We start from the raw sequence: 17,387 nt of genomic DNA, 5'->3' as shown, positions 1-17,387 counted from the left end.
CTAATTTTTACAAATTTCTACAATTACAACACGCCCTTCAGTCACAATTTCCTGATACTACCACTCCCATCTCCTCTTACCCTCTTATAAGGATATTGCACACACAAGGGCCCAGGGGCTTGATTTCTATGTTGTACTCCCATTTGTTTAGAGCCAAAGCGGAACACACTAGTGCCAGGTTTAGAAAGATGGAAAACATTGAATTCTGCCATGTCTCAGGAGGCATATGAGGAAATGCTGGAATCTCACTTATATGTATGGCCATCCATTAACAATAAACTATTCCGGCTATACTTCCTTCACCAATGCTACCTCACCCCGGTTTGGCTACACTGCATGGGTCGTATTCCAACCCCTGCCGGTCCTAAATGCTTCAAAGGATGTTTATTACATCAACGCTGCACACGTATCGAACAAACTGGTCTTTATCAACAGCATGGTGCAGATAAAGACCAGTTTGGTCGATACGTGTGCAGCTTTGATGTAATAAACATCCTTTCAAGCAGTTTACACAAGCAAGTGCCGGGATTCATTCTACTTCTATGTGACTTATTGCCACGAGCACCGCGCCGCAGAAGTACACGGAGTGCCGGTTGTTTAAACCTTCTGTCCTAAATGCTTGGCAGAGCCGGCCGATATTTGGCACATGGTCTGGTTATGCACGAGGGTGATTCGGTTTTGGAATTATGTTGTGCTCGTATTATCTACTGTGTGCGGCACTCAAATACCGTTTGATCCTACTGTATGCCTCTTTGGACTATTAGATGAGGAAGTCTGGAATCACCATCTTCGTATCTTTCTCAGAGAGACACTATTCCTGGCCAGGAAAGCCATCGCTTTGCAGTGGATTGATAGACGCCCATCTGATAAACCACAATGGATATCCCTGATAAATGTTGTAGTATATTATGAACGCTGTGTATATATTCACAGAAAGTGCCCTAACAAATTTCACAAAATATGGGACCAATGGTGTAATTCCCCTCTAACTACGATTGCCCCGGATGACTTGCTGTCTCCTTAAAATGCTGCGAATAAATGGTGACTCAATATATCCTCCTTTATACTTTAATTTTGCTGTTTCCGACCTACCTCCTCTGTTTTAGCAGCTATGGTTATGCTGCTTTTGTTAAACTGTTTGTATTAGCTAACATTTCTGATTTCTATACCTCTTGTGAGACCACATTACACGTTTTTCCTATGCTCTGCCAACTTTATTGGTCTTACCCTGTAACGTGTTCTACACTTTAATAAAATTGAGTAAAAAAAAAACTAAGAGGGTTTTTAGGGTAATATTACATGGGCTGACTACGGCCCAATCATTTTACTAAACGAGCGCCGATTATCGCTTCTATCTGTTTAGTCCTGAGAAGAGACGTATGAGGGGAAATATTATAATAATAATAATAATTTATATATATATATATATATATATATACATACAACTGGATAAGAAATATGGGCAAAAGATGTTCCAGGTAAAATCCCTTCAAAAGACAAGGGGGCACTGCCTCCACCTGGAGAGACAAGGGGGCACTGCCTCCACCTGGAGAGACAAGGGGGCACTGCCTCCGCCCGGAGAGACAAGGGGGCACTGCATCTGGCTGGAGAGACAAGGGGGCACTGCATCTGGCTGGAGAGACAAGGGGGCACTGCCTCCGCCTGGAGAGACAAGGGGGCGCTGCCTCCGCCCGGAGAGACAAGGGGGCGCTGCCTCCACCTGGAGAGACAAGGGGGCGCTGCCTCCGCCTGGAGAATAGAAGATTCAATCTTTGAGGAAATTTAGATTTTTTTCTTACATTTTCTTCTTCCTCACCTTCTACTAACTATAATGTTTTTATTTTTAAAACTGCATGATGGCTTTTGTTTTTGCATGAAAAGTTGTACATTTTACTGGTACTTTTTTTTTTTTAAATAGATTACAAGCCCAGAAAAAGAAACATTTATACTGTAGGACAAAATTTAAATAAAAAAATGCAATAACGCAAAGTTGTGGTACAATCATTTTTTCAGTTCACTACAGAGGAAAACTGACATGCTAAATTTATTCTACATGTCAGTATAAATACAGCAATACCAAATTTGATTAGTTTTTGTTTTGTCTTACTAAAAAAAATTAAAAAATTGATAAAAAAAAAAAAAAAAAAAAAATATATATATATATATATATATATATATATATATATATATATATATGTACAGTGGTGCCTTGGATTACGAGCATAATTGGTTCCAGGACCGTGCTTGTAATCCAAATCCACTCTTAAACCAAAGCAAATTTTCCCATAACAAATCATAGAAATGCAGATAATTGGTTCCAAACCCCCCAAATAATGATTTATTATTGTGAATAACATGTAAAACAGATGAAACAAACATTCATAAACAGCAGGATATGTGATATTATAAGTTACTGTACAGTAATGGAGAGGATGGGAAACACAAGGGCGGACAGAGACTGCAGGGAGCATGAAGGAATGAGCAGGGCAGATGTGGGCACATACATGCAGCGCTCTCTGTCCGGGGAGAGAGGGGTTACAGCTATGGAGAGATTACCTCCACCGTCCTGTCCTCTGATGTAAGCCCAAGCCTGAAGTGGATCTGCTATGATTTGGAAGGTGGGGGAGACTTCCCCTCCCCCACTCCCCCTCCCACCCAGCACAGGGAGCTCTTAAACCAAAGCAATGCTCTTAAACCAAGTCATAATTTAGAAAAACTGTGAGCTCTTAAACCAAAACGCTCTTAAACCAAGTTACTCTTAAACCAAGGTACCACTGCATATATATTATGTACACATATATACGTGTGTATCACCATGTTCTAACTAGAGATGAGCGAGGTTCGGGTTCATATGAACCTGAACTCTCGGCGTCTGATTCCCGCTGTCTGCCCGCTCCGTGGAGAGGGTGGATACAGCCGGAAGACCGCCTATGGCTATGGCTGTATCCCAGTTTTCCAGGCGGTCCTCCGGCTGTATCCACCCTCTCCACGGTGCAGGCAGACAGCGGGAATCAGACGCCGAGAGTTCAGGTTCATATGAACCCAAACCTCGCTCATCTCTAGTTAGAACATGGTGATACACACGTATATATGTGTACATAATATATATATAGTTCAGGTTCATACAAACCCAAACCTCGGTAGGTTCGCTCATCTCTAATTCTAACCTCTATGATTTTCATTTTTCCATTTAGAAGCTAACTGGGGCTAATTTTTGTGCTGTTATCGGTAGATTTTGACAGTATTACATATGACTATATGCCTTTTGGTTTACTTTTTGTTTCATTTTTTTTCTGCAATGTCATATGACAGAAAATCTGCAATTTTGGACTTATTTTGACCCCTTGTTATTTTAATGTTTTGTTTCCACAATTATAAAGCGCTAAGGAATATGTTGGAGCTATATAAGTAAAGATTATTAGTATAAGCAGTAGTATCATGTCTATAAATACCATGCAGGCCCAGTTTTTCAAAAGGGGACGTAGTATAAAACTGTAAAAGGACCAGTGTGTCTAGTATAAAAAAGAAAATCCAGAAGACTTACTGCCGTAGTATTACTGGTGCTTGGATCTTCACAAGCCACCATGCATGCACCATGCAGAGAGGATCATTATGACCCAGCACGACCATATGTAACAAAACTTTATTGTAAAATAAATGAGCCCATACATATTCCTTCTCACCTTCCCTGGTGCTCCCACTGTGATGACATCTGGTCCCCAGGGCCGGCCTTTGGGGTGTGCGACCTGTGCGGTTGCACAGGGTGCATCACTCCCGGCCAGCAGGGGGCGTTCGGGCAGACAGAGACAGCTGCACATCTAGCTATATAAATGTGTGCTGTCTCTGTCTGCAGGAGCGACGGAACACTATAGGAGGAGAGCGATCAACCATAGAGGTGCCCGGGTAGAGAGAGGCAGCTCTGCATACATACTTATCTTTGGTGTAGAGAGGAACGCTGTATGTCTGTAGGAACGCTGTATGTCTGTAGGAGAGCTGTATGTCTGCAGGAGCGCTGTATGTCTGCAGGAGCGCTGTATGTCTGCAGGAGTGCTGTATGTCTGTAGGAGCGCTGTATGTCTGCAGGAGCGCTGTATGTCTGTAGGAGAGCTGTATGTCTGCAGGAGCGCTGTATGTCTGCAGGAGCGCTGTATGTCTGCAGGAGCGCTGTATGTCTGCAGGAGCGCTGTATGTCTGCAGGAGCGCTGTATGTCTGTAGGAGCGCTGTATGTCTGCAGGAGAGCTGTATGTCTGCAGGAGCGCTGTATGTCTGCAGGAGCGCTGTATGTCTGCAGGAGCGCTGTATGTCTGCAGGAGCGCTGTATGTCTGTAGGAGCGCTGTATGTCTGCAGGAGAGCTGTATGTCTGCAGGAGCGCTGTATGTCTGTAGGAGCGCTGTATGTCTGCAGGAGCGCTGTATGTCTGCAGGAGCGCTGTATGTCTGCAGGAGCGCTGTATGTCTGCAGGAGCGCTGTATGTCTGCAGGAGCGCTGTATGTCTGCAGGAGCGCTGTATGTCTGTAGGAGAGCTGTATGTCTGCAGGAGCGCTGTATGTCTGCAGGAGAGCTTTATGTCTGTAGGAGCGCTGTATGTCTGCAGGAGCACTGTATGTCTGTAGGAGCGCTGTATGTCTGCAGGAGCGCTGTATGTCTGCAGGAGCGCTGTATGTCTGCAGGAGCGCTGTATGTCTGCAGGAGCGCTGTATGTCTGTAGGAGAGCTGTATGTCTGCAGGAGCGCTGTATGTCTGCAGGAGCGCTGTATGTCTGTAGGAGCGCTGTATGTCTGCAGGAGAGCTTTATGTCTGTAGGAGCGCTGTATGTCTGCAGGAGCGCTGTATGTCTGTAGGAGCGCTGTATGTCTGCAGGAGCAGAGTGCCGGGCAGCCAGCTGGGGGAGCGATCAGGGCGGACATACACAGCATGCATTATGCGACAGTGTCGTGCTGTGTATGTATGTCTGCCCCGATCGCTCCCCCAGATGGCCGCCCAGCACCCTGCTCCTACAGACATACAGCGTTCCTGCAGACATACAGCTCTCCTGCAGACATACAGCGCTCCTGCAGACATACAGCGCTCCTGCAGACATACAGCTCTCCTACAGACATACAGCGCTCCTACAGACATACAGCGCTCCTGCAGACATACAGCGCTCCTACAGACATACAGCGCTCCTACAGACATACAGCGCTCCTGCAGACATACAGCGCTCCTGCAGACATACAGCGTTCTTACAGACATACAGCGTTCCTGCAGACATACAGCGCTCCTGCAGACATACAGCGTTCCTGCAGACATACAGCGTTCCTGCAGACATACAGCGCTCCTGCAGACATACAGCGCTCCTACAGACATACAGCTCTCCTGCAGACATACAGTGCTCCTGCAGACATACAGCGTTCCTGCAGACATACAGCTCTCCTGCAGACATACAGCTCTCCTGCAGACATACAGCGTTCCTGCAGACATACAGCTCTCCTGCAGACATACAGCGCTCCTGCAGACATACAGCGCTCCTGCAGACATACAGCTCTCCTACAGACATACAGCGCTCCTACAGACATACAGCGCTCCTGCAGACATACAGCGCTCCTGCAGACATACAGCGCTCCTACAGACATACAGCGCTCCTGCAGACATACAGCGCTCCTGCAGACATACAGCGTTCTTACAGACATACAGCGTTCCTGCAGACATACAGCGCTCCTGCAGACATACAGCGTTCCTGCAGACATACAGCGTTCCTGCAGACATACAGCGCTCCTACAGACATACAGCGCTCCTACAGACATACAGCGCTCCTACAGACATACAGCTCTCCTGCAGACATACAGTGCTCCTGCAGACATACAGCGTTCCTGCAGACATACAGCTCTCCTGCAGACATACAGCTCTCCTGCAGACATACAGCGCTCCTGCAGACATACAACGCTCCTACAGACATACAGCTCTCCTGCAGACATACAGCGCTCCTGCAGACATACAGCGCTCCTACAGACATACAGCGCTCCTGCAGACATACAGCACTCCTGCAGACATACAGCGCTCCTGCAGACATACAGCGTTCCTACAGACATACAGCGCTCCTGCAGACATACAGCGCTCCTGCAGACATACAGCGTTCCTTTCTACACCAAAGATAAGTATGTATGCAGAGCTGCCTCTCTGCCCAGGCGCCTCTATGGTTGATCGCCAGCGGCCCGACGGCCGAGTGACGTCACTGGAGTGACGTCCGCCGAGCTGAGGAGAGGAGACGCGCGGCGGGGAGCCTGGTGACTTAAAGTGTCTGTTTTTTTTTTTGTATGTGTATTTGTCAGTGACTACATCTGGAGAGGAGAGGAGAGGGGAGGGGGTGGCAACTACCTACCCACAGCTACCTACAATTATCTACAGCTACCTACAACTACTTACCTACAGTATAAGTACCTTCCTACAGCTACCTACAACTACCTACCTACAACTATCTACTTACACCTACCTACAGCTATCTACAGCTATTTACTTACAGCTACCTAAAGCTACCTATAACTACCTACCTACAGCTATCTACTTATACCTACCTATAACTACCTTCCTACAGCTACTTACAGCTATCTACTTACACCTACCAATAACTACCTACAGCTACCTACTTACACCTACCTGTAACTACCTACACCTACCTATAACTACCTTCTTACACCTACCTATAACTACCTACAGCTACCTATAACTACCTTCCTACAGCTACCTACAGCTATTTACTTAAAGCTACCTACAACTACCTATCTACAGTATAACTACCTTCCTACAGCTACCTACAACTACCTACCTACAGCTACCTATAACTACCTTCCTACAGCTACCTACAACTACCTACAGCTATCTACTTACACCTACCTACAGCTATCTACAGCTATTTACTTACAGCTACCTATAACTACCTACCTACAGCTATCTACTTACAACTACCTATAACTACCTACCTACAGTTATCTACTTACACCTACCTATAACTACCTACAGCTACCTATAACTACCTTCCTACAGCTACTTACAGCTACCTACTTACACCTACCTATATCTACCTACAGCTACCTATAACTACCTTCCTACAGCTACCTACAGCTATTTACTTACACCTACCTACAGCTATCTACTTACACCTACCTATATCTACCTACAGCTACCTACTTACACCTACCTATATCTACCTACAGCTACCTATAACTACCTTCCTACAGCTACCTACAGCTATCTACTTTCACCTACCTATAACTACCTACAGCTATCTACTTACACCTACCTATAACTACCTACAGCTACCTAAAACTACCTTCCTACAGCTATCTACTTACACCTACCTACAGCTACCTATAACTACCTTCCTACAGCTATCTACTTACACCTACCTATAACTACCTACAGCTACCTATAACTACCTTCCTACAGCTATCTACTTACACCTACCTATAACTACCTACAGCTACCTATACCTACCTTCATACAGCTACCTACAGCTATCTACTTACAGCTACCTACTTACACCTACCTATATCTACCTACAGCTACCTATAACTACCTTCCTACACCTACCTACAGCTATCTACTTACACCTACCTATAACTACCTACAGCTACCTAAAACTACCTTCCTACAGCTATCTACTTACACCTACCTACAGCTACCTATAACTAACTTCCTACAGCTACCTACAGCTACCTATAACTTCCTTCCTACACCTACCTACAGCTACCTACAACTACCAACAGCTACCTATAACTACCTTCCTACACCTACCTACAGCTACCTACTTACACTTACCTATAACTACCTACTGCTACCAATAACTACCTACAGCTACCTATAACTACCTTCCTACAGCTACCTACTTACACCTACCTATAATTACCTACAGCTACCTATAACTACCTACAGCTACCTATAACTACCTTCCTACACCTACCTACAGCTACCTACTTACACCTACCTATAACTACCTACAGCTACCTACAACTACCTACAGCTACCTATAACTACCTTCCTACACCTACCTACAGCTACTTACTTACACTTACCTATAACTACCTACAGCTACCAATAACTACCTACAGCTACCTATAACTACCTTCCTACAGCTATCTACTTACACCTAACTACAGCTATCTACTTACACCTACCTATATCTACCTACAGCTACCTATAACTACCTTCCTACAGCTACCTACTTACACCTACCTACAGTTACCTATAACTACCTTCCTACAGCTACCTACAGCTATCTACTTACACCTACCTATAACTACCTACAGCTACCTATAACTACCTTCCTACACCTAGCTACAGCTACCTACTTACACTTACCTATAACTACCTACAGCTACCTATAACTACCTACAGCTACCTATAACTACCTTCCTACAGCTACCTACTTACACCTACCTATAACTACCTACAGCTACCTATTACTACCTACAGCTACCTATAACTACCTTCCTACAGCTACCTACTTACACCTACCTATAACTACCTACAGCTACCTATAACTACCTTCCTACAGCTACCTACAGCTATCTACTTACACCTAACTACAGCTATCTACTTACACCTACCTATATCTACCTACAGCTACCTATAACTACCTTCCTACAGCTACCTACTTACACCTACTTACAGTTACCTTTAACTACCTTCCTACAGCTACCTACAGCTATCTACTTACACCTACCTACAGCTATCTACTTACACCTACCTATATCTACCTACAGCTACCTATAACTACCTTCCTACAGCTACCTACAGATATCTACTTACACCTACCTATAACTACCTACAGCTACCTATAACTACCTTTCTACAGCTACCTACAGCTATCTACTTACACTCAACTACAGCTATCTACAGCTACCTATATCTACCTACAGCTACCTATAACTACCTTCCTACAGCTACCTACAGCTATCTACTTACACCTACCTACAGCTACCTATAACTACCTTCCTACACCTACCTACAGCTACCTACTTACACCTACCTATAACTACCTACAGCTACCTATAACTACCTTCCTACAGCTACCTACAGCTATCTACTTACACCTAACTACAGCTATCTACTTACACCTACCTATATCTACCTACAGCTGCCTATAACTACCTTCCTACAGCTACCTACTGTCACTGCCGCGGCGGCGTCCCGTGCTTCGGACCGCCACCGCGACCTCTCCATGCAGCTGCCGGGGTCCATGTACAGGGACCCGGCGCTGCTACTAGTTCGACCCCGGGGGGGGGCGCCTTACCTCGCCCCGCTCCTATCACCCGCTGTGCCGGCCGGCGAGCGCGTCCCCTGTCTCAGATTTAAAGGGCCAGTCTGCCCCTTATTGGAAGGTGCACTAATCACTTCCTATAAATTCTAGCCCTGCCCCACTACAGGGGTTGGAGCCTCTAAATGCTTCCCATAGCGTTTGGCCCAGCTCCCTGTTGTTCCTGATTCCTGTCCGCTACCTGGTCCCTAGTCTTTGTTCCTGGTTCCTGCTCCTCTGTTACACTATTGCTCCTGTGTTCAGCCTGTCACCTGCGGTTACGCCTCCAGACCCCTGCCAGCACCACCTCCTGCTGCTTCTTCGACACTTCGACTGGCTCTCCCAAGCAAATACGCTGGTGACTCCAAGTTGTGCAGAGGATTCCTGACTCAATGCACCATGCATATTGAACTCTTAAGTAGTCAGTTTCCCACAGAGCCCTCTAAAGTGGCTTTTATCATCAGCCTATTGGAGGGTAGAGCTCTGGCTTGGGCCACGCCGCTGTGGGACCGAGATGACCCTGCTGCTGTCAATCTCCGTACCTTCCTGGACGAGTTTCGCTCCGTCTTTGAGGAACCTGCCCGTGCCTCTTCAGCTAAAACTGCTCTCCTCAACCTCTCTCAAGGGAGCTCCTCTGTTGGTGACTACGCCATCCAGTTCCGCACCCTGGCGGCAGAATTAGACTGGAATGAGGCCGCTCTAATAGCCACCTTCAAGAAGGGCCTGTCCAGTCGGGTGAGAGACGTGCTTTCCGCCCGAGACCTACCTACCTCCCTGAATGAACTCATCCTACTGGCTTCCAGGGTCGATACTCGTTTTTCTGAGAGAGAGGAGGAGGTCTGGCATGAACGGCGACTAAGCCTGTCCCGTCGCCATCACCAACTGGCGCCGGTCTTCCAGAATCCTGACGCTCCGGAGTCCCAGTCGACTCCTGAGATTCCTATGCAGGTGGAACGGGCTCACCTGACGCCTGATGAAAGAATTAGTCGTCTGGAGCTGAATCTCTGCCTCTACTGCTGTGGTTGGGATCACTTTCGGCTGAGATGTCCCCAACGTCCTCAAGCGTCCGGGAAACGCCAGCACCTAGGTCCGGTGGGAGAGGTCTCCCTAAGTGTGAATGCCACCTCTCCAAGGTTGTCTGTGCCAGTCTCCATCCAGACACCCTCAGGACAAACTCACCAGACTACTGCCTTTCTCGATTCTGGGTCAGCAGGCAGTTTTATTGCAGCTACATTGGTCCAAAGATGGCGGCTACCCGTGACCCAACTAGCCAGACCCCTGACTATCTCCTCGGTCACGGGCGAGATTCTTACCGACCATGTGCATTACCAGACCGCACCTCTAGTCCTCCAGGTGGGCACTTCACATCTGGAAAAGATCTCCTACTACGTCCTGCCCCATTCTTCTTCCACCATCCTCCTGGGACTCCCTTGGCTGCGATTACATGCCCCTAAGCTGGACTGGAGAACCGGGGAGATTCTTAGTTGGGGTCAGGACTGTTCCAACCAGTGTCTGAGGTCACCTCAGCCCAAGTACTCTATGTTGTCACCCGACCCCGCCAAGCCTCTATCCGGCCTACCGGCGGAATACCAAGACTTGCCTGATGCCTTCTCTGCCACGGAGGCGGACTCTCTACCACCTCATCGGGCGTACGATTATCCCATAGACCTCTTTCCTGGAACTTCTCCTCCACAAGGTCGGGTGTACCCTCTCTCCGTACACGAGACTGAGGCCATGTCCTCTTACATCCGGGAGAACTTACAGAAGGGTTTCATCCGCAAATCCACATCTCCTGCCTACTGCTCCTGGCAAGTCTGCGCCTTCTCCCTGGCGTACGCCAACAGTGCAATGATGGTAAATGTCCCCTGTGTTTATATGCTTGGGATAGGAAGATGTAAATTGATTTCCCACCACTTGGTGTCACTGTCTCCTGGTACACCACTGAGCACAGCTGCAGGTAAGCTAAAGAAAATGGTTAACTGCTTGATGGATTGTATGTGTCATTCTATCATATTACTGATCTGTAAGCTGACTGAGATCATTTCATGTCACAAAGTGTATTTCCTCCAATCCTAGAGTTCCCTAGAGCAGTGCTTCTTAAAATGTGAGGCGCCCCCTAGTTGTTGATCAGGAATAGCTGGGAGGGAGTTTCCACAAAAATGACTATAAGCTGCATTATCCTTTCCCTGACTGTAACAATCTCTGGTTTAGGAACATTATTGTCTCCTTCTGCACATATTTAATGTTATACAGAGATTAGGAGACAAATGGAGGGTAGACTGAGCAATAGTTTTATATCTACATGGACTTATACCATAGATGGTGAGGCCCAGCATCCTCTTGTCGGTAGAGGCTCTGGAAGAAAAAGTTTGAGAAGCGCTGCCCTAGAGGGATAAGAGTTGAGGTAAAACCAATAGGTGGTTTTCTAGTTTGAGGGGTAGTTGGAGAGTAAACTTGTCAGGTTCCAGAGTGAAGTAGTAATATTTCAAATGAGAGCTAGCCATGTCACTAGGCTACAAAGAGATAGGTAACTTATTCACAAAGAAGGGTCTGTCATATTGTCTTATTCACGCTGCCAGCGCTAGGATTCCTGAGGAGTTGCCCCGACGGCTAGCTTACCTAAAAGTGGGGTATACATTGGTCATGTGTCACTCAGTGCCCACGGAACAGCAAAAGGTGGATGTTCCTCCCTGTGGACGTAGGTACTGTTCATCACCACTCGCACAAGGTGGTCAGTGCCCCCTCTAGTTGAGAACCCAAGGGTCTGGATAAGTAGCCCACTACTACTAAAGTCAAGTCCTTTCTATATATCTAACAGTAACAAGCTGTAAACAGTATATCTTCAAAAATATTCCTAAAGTCTATTCAAGTATCTCAAGTATCCAACTTAACCCCTTCAGGATTGAGGTCACTAATAACTGAATGTCTGGGTCAAATTAATGTAAAGGTTTTCCTCGCCTTCTAAGAGCCAAAAAACGTATTTTCCCACCTGCAGGGCTGGTTGGGGTCATTTTTTTTGTGCCATGATTTCTAGTTTTTATTAGTATCATATTGGTGTAAGAGAAATTTTTTATCACTTTTTATTAAATGTTTTTCTGCTACACCTGCTCTAAACTAAAGAGCTGTGTGTTGGGACATCCAGGGGTGGGCGTATACCACTCCTGGCAACCGGGACAAGTGCCTTAAAGGGGTTGTCCGGCGATAAAAAATTATTCACAGAATAACACACATTACAAAGTTATACAACTTTGTAATGTATGTTATGTCTGTGAATGGCCCCCTTCCCCGTGTCCCACCACCCCCACCCGTGTACCTGTCACGTGCCGACCGCGGTCTCCGATCCTCAGCAGTGACGTCTTCTTCGGGAGGCCGGCGGATCTTCCCGAGTGCCGGCCGCCCTCTGCAGCGTCATCCGAAGCTCAGCCGCGATTGGCTGAGCATAACTGTGCTCAGCCAATCGCGGCTGAGCGGCTGATGACGCGGCCACGTCATCAGCTGCGATTGGCTGAGCACAGTTATGCTCAGCCAATCGCGGCTGAGCTTCGGATGACGCTGCAGAGGGCGGCCGGCACTCGGGAAGATCCGCCGGCCTCCCGAAGAAGACGTCACTGCTGAGGATCGGAGACCGTGGTCGACACGAGATGCGGTGAGTATAATGCACCACACTTCCGGGTACACGGGTGGGGGTGGTGGGACACGGGGAAGGGGGCCATTCACAGACATAACATACATTACAAAGTTGTATAACTTTGTAATGTGTGTTATTCTGTGAATAATTTTTTATCGCCGGACAACCCCTTTAAAGGTACACCACCATCTTGCCTCCATCTACACACTACCTGGCTCCCCTGGTTACTGCAGAAACAGGACATGAGTTCCTGTCAGTTCCAATATTGTCACAAGTTCACATGTAATGAAACCTCATTAGTTATTCGAAATGTTTTGTTGCTGACGTAAATTCTAGAGACCTCATCAACAGCTAAAAATCATTCTGGTATTATGTAATATTGTCTCTGAAAATTGTCTTTAGTTATATATCATGTATATAAGTATTATATGTATATATTTCTTTACACCCCCATACTGTGCTGTGAGAGCATACACTATATTATATAGTAGGGGTGGGATACTCACTGTCCTGGAAGTGCGGAGAAACCTTCATCAATCCTGGAAATCTATAAACCATCTTCTCTAGATGATCAAGGAACGTCTTGCAGGCCTCTTCTCCTTTGTGAAGTATCTGGTCGATAAGATTCTGTGTTTTCTCTGTTGGACTCATTGCTTTCCACAGACTTATGTAGTCATCACATGTTATGAGGTGGAGAGAGTTCACTTCATCCATGAAACCTTCTGCATCTTCCTCAAACACCTCAGTTAGTTTCAATCTCAGACGATTAATGGTCCTTGTTGCTTCCATGACATCTGAATATTCACCTGGAAAGAAATCAATCCTAATTATTTTATCTCTGGCAGTATCCATGATAGGCATATCCAGGGTTAAATTCATCTATCGGTGGCTTGGTGGGAAAATGTAATTATAAAAAGAAAACCTCTGGGGACACAACATCTATATATTAAAGGGGTACTCGGGCAGAATGTTATATAAATTTGTAATTTACTTTTTTTTTTTAAATCTCCAGTTTTCCAGTACTTATCAGCTGCGGTACGTCCTGCAGGAAGTGGTGTATTTTCTCCAGTCTGACACAGTGCTCTCTGCTGCCACCTCTGTCCATGTCAGGAACTGTCCAGAGCAGCAGCAAATCCCCATAGAATATGTTCTTAAAAAATCTAATAAAAAACATTGAACCAGAAAACCTCTCCTGTTCTGGACAGTTCCTGACATGGACAGAGGTGGCAGCAGAGAGCACTGTGTCAGACTGGAAAGAATACACCACTTCCTGCAGGACATACAGCAGCTGATAAGTACTGGAAGGGTTGAGTTTTTTAAATAAATATAATTTTCTGACATCAGTTGGTTTGAACATATTTTATTTCTTTGGAGTACCCCTTTAATTAAACCTTCAAAGGGAAATGAGGGGAGGACACCCAACTAGGGACAATGAGACGGCTGCTGAGGAGGAGGACACAAAGGAAGGGAAAAGAGGAAGTCTGGTCATTGCAAGGAGAATTGTACCTGAATGCTGGCAGAGACAGAATAGTGACCTCCTCTATTTGTTCAACTCATTACAAGCTACTCATGATGTGGTACCATATCCAGGAGATCACAAAATGAGTGTGAATATCTCTTCACAGTGAAGGAGATGCTCCTTATCATTTGGCTCCCACTGCCACATCTTCTGGGATGGTTCTCTTACTATGGGCTTTTGGTTATATGCAGGGCCGGCTCCAGGTTTTTGCAGGCTGTTAGGCAACGGAGCCTCAGCAGTAGAGATGAGCGAACCTGGAGCAGCTGGAGTCGATCCAAACCCGAACGTTCGGCATGTGATTAGCGGCGGCTGCTGTAGTTGGATAAAGCCCTAAGGCTATGTGGAAATCATGGATATAGTCATTGGCTGTATCCATGTTTTCCAGACAACCTTAGAGCTTTATCTAAGATCAGTAGCCCCCGCTAATCAAATGCCGAACAATCGGGTTCGGATCGACTCGAACCAGAATCCGGTTCGCTCATCTCTACTCAGCAGGCCTCTCATCTATCCACTCACTCGCTGCTGAGGAGGAGGACACCCCAGGAGGGACAAGAGGAAAGCTGCTGAGGAGGAGGAGGACACCCCAGGAGGGACAAGAAGAAAGCTGCTGAGGAGGAGGAGGACACCCCAGGAGGGACAAGAGGAAAGCTGCTGAGGAGGAGGACACCCAGGGAGGGACAAGAGGAAAGCTGCTGAGGAGGAGGAGGACACCCAGGGAGGGACAAGGGCAAGGCTGCTGAGGAGGAGGACACCCAGGGAGGGACAAGGGCAAGGCTGCTGAGGAGGAGGAGGACACCCAGGGAGGGACAAGGGCAAAGCTGCTGAGGAGGAGGACACCCAGGGAGGGACAAGGGCAAGGCTGCTGAGGAGGAGGACACCCAGGGAGGGACAAGAGGAAAGCTGCTGAGGAGGAGGAGGACACCCAGGGAGGGACAAGGGCAAGGCTGCTGAGGAGGAGGACACCCAGGGAGGGACAAGGGCAAGGCTGCTGAGGAGGAGGACACCCAGGGAGGGACAAGGGCAAAGCTGCTGAGGAGGAGGACACCCAGGGAGGGACAAGGGCAAGGCTGCTGAGGAGGAGGACACCCAGGGAGGGACAAGGGCAAGGCTGCTGAGGAGGAGGACACCCAGGGAGGGACAAGGGCAAGGCTGCTGAGGAGGAGGACACCCAGGGAGGGACAAGGGCAAGGCTGCTGAGGAGGAGGAGGACACCCAGGGAGGGACAAGGGCAAGGCTGCTGAGGAGGAGGAGGACACCCAGGGAGGGACAAGGGCAAGGCTGCTGAGGAGGAGGACACCCAGGGAGGGACAAGGGCAAGGCTGCTGAGGAGGAGGACACCCAGGGAGGGACAAGGGCAAGGCTGCTGAGGAGGAGGACACCCAGGGAGGGACAAGAGGAAAGCTGCTGAGGAGGAGGAGGACACCCAGGGAGGGACAAGGGCAAGGCTGCTGAGGAGGAGGACACCCAGGGAGGGACAAGGGCAAGGCTGCTGAGGAGGAGGACACCCAGGGAGGGACAAGGGCAAAGCTGCTGAGGAGGAGGACACCCAGGGAGGGACAAGGGCAAGGCTGCTGCTGAGGAGGAGGAGGACACCCAGGGAGGGACAAGGGCAAGGCTGCTGAGGAGGAGGACATCCAGGGAGGGACAAGGGCAAGGCTACTGAGGAGGACACCCAGGGAGGGACAAGGGCAAGGCTGCTGAGGAGGAGGACACCCAGGGAGGGACAAGGGCAAGGCTGCTGAGGAGGACACCCAGGGAGGGACAAGGGCAAGGCTACTGAGGAGGACACCCAGGGAGGGACAAGGGCAAGGCTGCTGAGGAGGAGAAGGATAGTTAGGGAGAGACATAGGGAAACCTACTCGGAGGAGGACACTGTTACACATAGTTAGGGATAGGCTGGAGGTTGGGGCTGGGATGTGGTAGATGATACTACTGTGTATATACAGATAATACAGTAGAGGACAGGGCACTGTTATATGGAGCTGGATAGGCTGGAGGTTGGGGCTGGGATGTGGTAGATGATACTACTGTGTATATACAGATAATACAGTAGAGGACAGGGCACTGTTATATGGAGCTGGATAGGCTGGAGGCTGGGGCTGATAAGATCACAGGGGGCATCAAAATTGGCCTAGATGTACAAGAGCTAGAAATAGTTCTACCATTGTTTAGATCACTAAGTCAGTCCACACATAGAATAATGTGGACAGTTTTGGCCCCAAATGACAAGAATGAAATAGTGGAGCTGAAGAGGGGAGGACTACAGGACCCAAAATAATTATCACAAGTATCACTATTTATCTTACAATAAAGATGGCTGGGGACAAGGGCAGTGTGTGGGTGTGTGGGGGGGGGGGGGCACACACTATGTATATGTATATATCTATGTATAATGTATCAGGGGGCAGCACAGAGATATTTACCATTGTCTATTCATACCCAGGACTGTGTCTGTAACAAGGGAATATTTTCTATGTCTAGAGGAGAGAAGGTTTCTACACCAGCAGAGAAGCAATTCTTTCCTGTAACAGCAGTGACACTATGGAGCTGTCTATAGATCCTTTACTGTAATACTAAACCTGTTCCAAAATTCTACCAAAATTCTGGTGCCATCTCCCTTCCAATTTCCCATATAACATGAACGATAGCCCTTTAACATTGTTTTCAGGCATATTTAGGTCCATAAAACAGGATTTTACAACCTTAAAGAAAAAAATGTATTTTAATCAACTGGTGCCAGAAAAGTTATATAGATCTCCTTTCTGTCCGGGCCAGTGATTGTGAGATTAGCTACACATCATGAAAGTCACATACACCCTAGAATAGTAGCAGATTATGGTGCAATACATAAGCCCTCAAACAAAATCACACGGGTCTTAAAAGGTGACAAATGAAAATATAAATGGCAAAACATTCGCCATGTTTTATGAAGAAGTGTTAGGACTGGCTCACCTGATGCAGCGATCT

At 47.4% G+C, this 17,387-nt stretch overlaps 1 pseudogene; it reads right to left on the bottom strand.

The window, feature by feature from the left end:
• Positions 1 to 13,753, bottom strand: part of LOC138801871 (nuclear factor 7, brain-like) — a 25,409-nt pseudogene extending 11,656 nt beyond the window's left edge.
• Positions 13,754 to 17,387: the final 3,634 nt, after the last annotated feature.

This window comes from Dendropsophus ebraccatus, chromosome 9 (assembly GCF_027789765.1).
Source record: "Dendropsophus ebraccatus isolate aDenEbr1 chromosome 9, aDenEbr1.pat, whole genome shotgun sequence".
Lineage (NCBI taxonomy): Eukaryota > Metazoa > Chordata > Amphibia > Anura > Hylidae > Dendropsophus > Dendropsophus ebraccatus.
Note: the sequence above shows the minus strand (reverse complement) of the source record. Positions and strands in the feature narration are given on the sequence as shown.